The 5,641-nt window shown below is 46.3% G+C and overlaps 1 non-coding gene across 1 annotated transcript; it reads left to right on the top strand.

Moving 5' to 3' along the window:
* Positions 1-5,331: 5,331 nt before the first annotated feature.
* TRNAG-CCC (transfer RNA glycine (anticodon CCC)) lies at positions 5,332-5,404 on the top strand. The gene has a single exon. It is a non-coding gene; the product is annotated as a tRNA-Gly (tRNA).
* Positions 5,405-5,641: the final 237 nt, after the last annotated feature.

Below are 5,641 nucleotides of genomic sequence, written 5' to 3' on the forward strand. Positions count from 1 at the left end.
AGATTACCTTTTGCCCAGGTCCCCTAGTAATGACATCTTGCAAAGCCATCGCACAATATCAAAATCAGGACATTGACACTGATTTGTGAAGATACAGAACATCTCTATTACGAGGATCCCTCGGGTTGCCCTTTCATAGCTACCCCCACCTCCCTTAGCCTCCTTCCACCATTAATTCACTCTCCGTCTCTAGAATTTTACCACTTCAAGAATATCATTTAAATGGACTCAAGCAGTATGTGATCGTTAGGCCTGGCTTTCTCCACTCACTATCAGTCTTTGGAGACTCATCCCAGCTGTACTGTGCATCAGTTCACTATCTTTTATCGATGACAACATTCCAGAGTATGGATGTTCAGAGTTTGTCTCCCACATTGAAGGACATTGGGATCGTTCCCAGTTTGGAGCAAATATGAATAAAGCCTCTCTGAACATTTTTATACAGATTTTTTCTGCAAGAACACGAGTTTTCATTTCTCTGGGATAAATGCCCAAGAATGAAATCACAAGGTCAAATGGTAGTTCCATGATTAGTTTTATAAGAAGCTGCCAAACACGCACAGAGTGTCTGGGTACCATTTTACATTCCCGCTGGGAACATGGGAAAGATGCACTTCTCCACATTCTCACCAGCCCTTGGTGACGTCACTGTTTTTTGTGTTCTGATAGGTATGTACTGACATTGTGGTTTTAATCGGTATTTTCCTTATGGCTACTGATACTGGGTATCTTTTCATGGGCTTACTTGACATCTTTGGCAAAATGTCTGTTCATGTCCGTTGCCCATTTTCTGATTGGATTGTCTGATTGGGTGGAGATGGGGGGAAGTTCTGAAATTAACCCAGTAATTCTGTTGGGTCTTTGCTCATCCCCTGGATCTCTTCAGTTCAGTTCATATCAGTCACTCAGTCGTGTATGACTCTTTGCAACCCCATGAATCGCAGCACGCCAGGCCTCCCTGTCCATCACCAACTCCCGGAGTTCACTCAGACTCACGTCCATCGAGTCAGTGATGCCATCCAGCCATCTCATCCTCTGTCGTCCCCTTCTCCTTCTGCCCCCAATCCCTCCCAGCATCAGAGTCTTTTCCAATGAGTCAACTCTTCACATGAGGTGGCCAAAGTACTGGAGTTTCAGCTTTAGCATCATTCCTTCCAAAGAAATCCCAGGGCTGATCTTCAGAATGGACTGGTTGGATCTCCTTGCAGTCCAAGGGACTCTCAAGAGTCTTCTCCAACACCACAGTTCAAAAGCATCAATTCTTTGGCGCTCAGCCTTCTTCACAGTCCAACTCTCACATCCATACATGACCACAGGAAAAACCACAGCCTTGACTAGACGGACTTTTGTTGGCAAAGTAATGTCTCTGCTTTTGAATATGCTATATAGGTTGGTCATAACTTTCCTTCCAAGGAGTAAGCGTCTTTTAAACTCATAGCTGCAGTCACCATCTGCAGTGATTTTGGAGCCCCCAAAAATAAAGTCTGACAACACTGTTTCCACTGTTTCCCCATCTATTTCCCATGAAGTGATGGGACCGGATGCCACAATCTTAGTTTTCTGAATGTTGAGCTTTAAGCCAACTTTTTCACTCTCCACTTTCACTTTCATCAAGAGGCTTTGTAGTTCCTCTTCACTTTCTGCCATAAGGGTGGTGTCATCTGCATATCTGAGGTTATTAATATTTCTCCCAGCAATCTCGATACCAGCTTGTGTTTCTTCCAGTCCATCGTTTCTCATGATGTACTCTGCATAGAAGTTAAATAAGCAGGGTGACAATATACAGCCTTGACGAACTCCTTTTCCTATTTGAAACCAGTCTGTTGTTCCATGCCCAGTTCTAACTGTTGCTTCCTGACCTGCATACAGATTTCTCAAGAGGCAGGTCAGGTGGTCTGGTATTCCCATCTCTTTCAGAATTTTCCAGAGTTTATTGTGATCCAGACAATCAAAGGCTTTGGCATAGTCAATAAAGCAGAAATAGATGTTTTTCTGGAACTCTCTTGCTTTTTCCATGATCCAGTGGATGTTAGCAATTTGATCTCTGGTTCCTCTGCCTTTTCTAAAACCAGCTTGAACATCAGGAAGTTCATGGTTCACATATTGCTGAAGCCTGGCTTGGAGAATTTTGAGCATTACTTTACTACCGTGTGAGATGAGTGCAATTTGTGGTAGTTTGAGCATTCTTTGGCATTGCCTTTCTTTGGGATTGGAATGAAAACTGACCTTTTCCAGTCCTGTGGCCACTGCTGAGTTTTCCAAATGTGCTGGCATATTGAGTGCAGCACTTTCACAGCATCATCTTTCAGGATTTGAAAGAGCTCAACTGGAATTCCATCACCTCCACTAGCTTTGTTCGTAGTGATGCTTTCTAAGGCCCACTTGACTTCACATTCCAGGATCTCTTAGCCAACGATTATTAGCAAGGTGGGGGTAGGGTGAGGGATTTGCATTTGAATCCCTATTTTCTGCTCTCAGTGGGGTGACAGGACGAGTATTCACAGCAGCTTAGAAGCAGGGATGAGCATCTTTCCTCCAACATGCTCTCTGAGGAGGGGCAATGAGGGAAGGGAGAAATGATGGGCTTCATGTTTCATGATAATGGGCTCCGTGATCTCCGTCTGTGACCACCAGGCCCAGCGAGTCTTAAATCAGTGCCTCCAAAACTTCCATGTGCCTGTCAGTCACCTGGAAATCGTAAGATACAGATTCAGACACACCTGGCCTGGGGTGGGTTCCGGAGAGTCTGCCCTTCCCATCAGCTCCAGGAGGTGCAGTGCTCCTGGTTCCTGGCCCAGGTTTGAGCAGAAAGGGCCGAAAGAGCCCCTCCCTCTCACAGAGGAGGAAACCGAAGCCCAGGCAAGTTAAACAATTTACCCCAAATCACAAAGTCCACAACCAGCTCTCTTCCCAGTCCCATTGCCACCTTCAGTGGCAGCATCCCCTGTGGCGCCCCCCCCCCACCGCCCCCACCTGCTCAGGGAGAATGACGTTCTTCTCAGGAAGCGGCCAGAAAACCCTGCCCTAGGATGCATTTGAGTCAATGAGTTACTGGTTTCCTCCCAGGGATTTCTGCAGCTTGGGTCTGGTCTTGAGGGGTTTCGTGTCCACTAAGCAGATTCCAGGCTATATCAATGCATAGTGAGCACCTATCCCATAAACCGAATTTCATCAAATTAGCAAGCTACAAACTTACAGGGCGTGTGAGAGTGATGTGTTTAGGGCTGGCTTGTGTGCCTGTCCCCTCTCCCGCCCCACAAATTCATATGTTGAAGCCCTAACGCCCAGTGCCTCAGAGTGCAACTGTATTTGGATACAGGTGTTTTAAAGAGGTAATCAAGTTCAATGAGGTCATTAGGGTGGGCCCTAATCCAATATAACTGGTGTCGTATGAAGAGATGGTCTTCACACACAGGAGGAAGATGGTCATTTACAAGCCAAGAAGCGGGGACTCTGGAGAGATCAAATCTGCCAATACCTTGAGCATGGGCTTATGGCCTCAAAACTGTAGGGAATTAATCTATGTTTTGTAAACCACCCAGTTTATGATACTCTGTTACAGCAGCCCTACAAAAAAAACTAACATACCGGCTAATAGGAAGGGGAGAGAGGGGAGGTAGCAATATTCCTTGGCATAGCCTTCAGGCAGGTGTGCTGGAGGGCGGCCATCTTTCAGCAGCAGATTACTTCCTCATCCTTCCCCAACCCTGCCTTGATTTTCTCCATAGTTACGTACCTCTGTGTTGAACCTTGAGACTCCAGGCATCCTCGCTGTCCCCCACTTCATTTCTATTTACTTCTTTACCTGTTAAAGTATAAAATCCTGGAAGGTAAAACATGACTCTCAGATAGACATACACTTCTTGCTTGTTAATGATTTTATTTAACTTATTAATCAATGAGAGAATGAATAAGAGGTGAAAACCAGGTCAAACGAGATTTAGACTTGCAGGGATTTATATTCTCCACTGGATAATATTCTTTTGCATTACTATGAACAGGATTCATTGGCATGGCTCAAGACAGAGAATGTTTGCGTGCCTATCCATTTTCTACACGCTTACTTCTATCGGTACATAACTAAATACTAGTCCAATCGAAAGCAATCAGAGGTGCACACACCCTTATAGGATCTGGTACTCCTGAACGATCTGGGGGACAACAGACTGGCATTTTATTGGAAGGATACTAATAATCTCTTTTGCCCATTTCCAAACCTTTGGCCATTTTCCTAGCATACCTATTTTGCAATGTGTAAGGGGGTCCCTGAGAGTGATTCACACTCAACTTGGTGGGTCAGGGGTGGGTGGGGAGGAAACTCACTCAGTCCTGACCTCACCTGGGGTCTGGTCCAGCCTGTCTCTCATGGGCCAAGCTAAAGTCATCCTACCAGCTGACCTCCTTCCAAGGCCACTTGAGCCCCACTTGGGCCACATCTACCTCCCTCCATGCATCCCAAGTGCACGCTAAGTTGCTTCTGTCGTGTCCAACCCTGTGCGACCACACGGACTGCAGCCCGCCAGGCCCCTCTGTCCATGGGATTCTGCAGGCAAGAATACTGGAGTGGGTTGCCCTCCTCCAGGGGATCTTCCCAACCCAGGATCGAGCCCACGCCTCTCACGTCTACCTTCACTGGCAGGAAGGATCTTTACCACTACCTCTACCTGGGAAGCCTGCCATCTACATCTCTGGAGACCCACAGTTACTTGGTGCCTGAGAGGAAGAACAGACCCTCTGCCATTGTTCCAGCATTCTCCTTCTCAGTGTTCGCTACTTTGTCTTATTTAATGCACTTGTGAAAGTGCTGAATGTGGTAACTGATCACCCAGAGCCGGCCCTCAAGCTCTATCTACATCCGCTTCTTTGGTTCCAAGCTGGGAAAACTAATATCTGCTCCTTTAGTAATATACTTCCTCGCTCATTCTATGACATAGGCAGATAACAGCTCACAACAGGGCAGAAAGAGGATTTAGCAGAATAAACATTTAACAATATTTGAAACATTTATTCAACTTGAGTGCCTTTTATATGTTTGCCTTTATAATAAGAGCTAAGATATATATCCCATGGACGGAGGAGCCTGGTAGGCTGCAGTCCATGGGGTCGCTAGAGTTTGATACGACTGAGCGACTTCACTTTCACTTTTCACTTTCATGCATTGGAGAAGGAAATGGCAACCCACTCCAGCGTTCTTGCCTGGAGAATCCCAGGTACGGGGGAGCCTGGTGGGCTGCCGTCTCTGGGGTCGAACAGAGTCGGACACGACTGAAGCGACTTAGCAGCAGCAGCAGCAGCAAGATATATGTATTTTTTAAGAGTCAACCTGGGACTTCCCAGGTGGTCTAGTGGCTAAGACTCTGCACTCCCAATGCAGGGGGCCCAGGTTCAATCCCTGGCCAGGGAACTAGGTCCCACATGCCATGACTAAGAGTCCTCATGCTGCAACTAAGACCCGGCGCAGCCAAATAAATAAATTTTTTTAAAAGGTCAACCTTCCCATTCTAATGGGGATAATAGCCAGGAAAGCAGATAACTAGCAAACTAATGATCTGAGAAGGGCCACTGCCATACATTCCCAAAGAAAGGCAATGCCAAAGAATGCTCAAACTACCACACAATGGCACTCATCTCATATGCTAGT

The sequence above is a fragment of the Bos indicus genome, chromosome 12, assembly GCF_029378745.1.
Source record: "Bos indicus isolate NIAB-ARS_2022 breed Sahiwal x Tharparkar chromosome 12, NIAB-ARS_B.indTharparkar_mat_pri_1.0, whole genome shotgun sequence".
NCBI classification, from domain to species: Eukaryota; Metazoa; Chordata; class Mammalia; order Artiodactyla; family Bovidae; genus Bos; species Bos indicus.